This window comes from Thamnophis elegans, chromosome 3, assembly GCF_009769535.1.
Source record: "Thamnophis elegans isolate rThaEle1 chromosome 3, rThaEle1.pri, whole genome shotgun sequence".
NCBI lineage: Eukaryota > Metazoa > Chordata > Lepidosauria > Squamata > Colubridae > Thamnophis > Thamnophis elegans.
Window position 1 is genome coordinate 57,789,355 of NC_045543.1, and position 2,500 is coordinate 57,791,854.

A 2,500-nucleotide genomic window follows, 5' to 3' on the forward strand; every position below is an offset into this window, starting at 1 on the left:
TTTCCTTCACTCTGCTTACAAAGCCTTTGGTGTGCCCGACCATGGCTGCAGCTCCATCGGTGCAGACACTTGTGCAGTTTTCCCACTTAAGTCCTCCTTGTTCAAGGTATTCTGATGTGACCTGAAAAATTTCTTCTCCTGTTGTTTTTTCTGGCAATGCCTTGCAAAAAAAGAAGTTTTCTCTAATTGCATCACCATCCACAAAACGCACATTGGCCAAAAGTTGAACATGTCCACTGATATCAGTAGACTCGTCAAGTTGCAATGCAAATTTCTCACTGATACGGATCTTTTCCAAAACCACACTTTCGATGTCTGCAGACATGTCATTAATACGTCTGGAAATTGTGTTGTCTGAGAGTGGGACTTTGGCTAATTCCTTAGCTGCTTCAGGTCCTAGCATCTCCTCTACAATAGCTTTGCAGGCGGGAAGTATTAATGTCTCTGCCACAGTGTGCAACTTTTTTGACTTGGCTATAAGTTCAGCAACTTGATGGCTAGCTTTGAGCTCTTTCATTTACCTTTGTGGTTTTTCTCATGAAAGTTGCCTGTTTCTCCGTGTTTTCATGCAGGCGAACAAAATAGTCCGCGTTCTTATTTTGAAGCGAAGGGTGTTTCATTTGGAGATGGCGTTTAAGTTTACTTGGGACCATAGCACTGTTAGATAGCTTTTCACCACACACCACGCCCAGTGGAGTTGGTTTCTTTGCATCTCCAGTGAAAGTAAATCCAAATGAAATATAGCTTTCGCTATATTGCCTTGTGCCAGAGAATTTGCTTGAGCTAAACATCTTTGCTTTCTTTTGATCCCCACTCATACTTGGGCTCTCATCTGGCTGTGAATTTTGTTCAGAGTCCAGTTCTTTCCTTTTCAAAAACTTGTCCATCACTGCAGTATCTGCTCCTGTCTCACTGTCACTCAGTACTTACTGCACTTGTCTCCTCTTTAAACAGGGGCCAGTTCACGGTCCCTCAGACCATTGGAGGGCCGGACTATAGTTAAAAAAAACTATGAACAAATTCCTATGCACACTGCATATATCTTATCTTGCATATATCTTATTTTCCCCCACATTAGGTTGGCAGTATATCTGTATTAAATGTTTTATTCATTTTCATTTTCAATTTTGTACATTCACTTATATACTGGATATTTGCAATAATAATAATATAATAGTAAGAAAAGAAAAAAAACCCCAACCTAAACACAACTCATAAACCCAACCTATCGCTTTCATACACCCCTTCTTCTCCCCCTCCAACTTTCCTTTCTCCCTCCAACGATCACCCCTCCTACTTCCCTTTCCCCTCCTATCTTCCTTTCTCGCCTTCCTCACCCTCCTTCCCCTCTCATCCTCCTTACATTCCCCTCTTCCTCCCTCCTTACTTCTCCCTCTTCCTTTCCTCTACTTCTCACTATGGTGCATTTCTCTATTCCTTACGCCAAAAAGAAAAAAGAAAGGAAAAAAGCAATAAGAAAAAAAAGAGAAAAATAAAAAGAAAAGATAAGGAACAACAGTATACAAGTGTATTCTTCTTATTCTATATATTGAAACTATATCTCCACCCACCCACCCACCCCCAATGAACCCCCCTCCCTAACCCCCTCCGACTTCCCAGGTCACACACCCGGCACAGTTCAGTACCATTCACCTTCAAAATATCTTATTAACAATAATAATGAAAATAAAATAAAAGAACACTCCGAAAAAGAAAAAAAAAAAAAGAAAAAAGTAAATAAATAAAAAAAATTGAAAAATCTTTTGCATTATGCTCAGCCTCCCATCATTCTTAAATTTAAACAGTGTGAATCATTCCATTTATATTTTGTCCTCGTCCCTTACTTCTTTGATATTTACCCCCATCTTCCTGTAGACTCTCCAGATAGCCTTTCTTAACCTTATATTCAAATATTAGTTTATACAAAAATCAATTTATCTTCATACTTTCGCTACTCATCTTCCTATCCTTCGTTTCACGTCTCCATTCCTCCCAAGCCCAAATTGCATAAGATTAGGATCTCGCTCTTCACTTTAAAATCCTGAGCTTTTTATGTTATACTTCAAACATGTAAATTCGTAAAATGTGTGCCCAAAATCCATACCAGTTCGTTCAATCCCAAGATCCCTTCATCAATATTCCGCTCCACCTTCCTTTCTGCCCCAGTCTTCCCAACTCCATTCATCCCAAACCGCAATTCAAATAAATCTTAGTCCCCGCTTTCCTCACAGAAAACACTTCATGCGCAGTTTGGATTGAAATTCAAATAAGTCTTGTAAAAGTCCCGTATAATATCTGTCTAGAATAAGCAATGCTTCTTTCCATTCCTCATCAGTACACAGCTTTACCATTTCATACCAAACAGAAATCCTAAAGTTTTAATCAGTCCAAAAGCTTAGAAAGTATTTTAAAGACGTCGCTGGGTCTATATTCTTTGCTCTTCTGCCCTTCCGGAAAGAAAAGGCAACCCTCTGCCTTATAACCACGTGTCCCGCTGCTT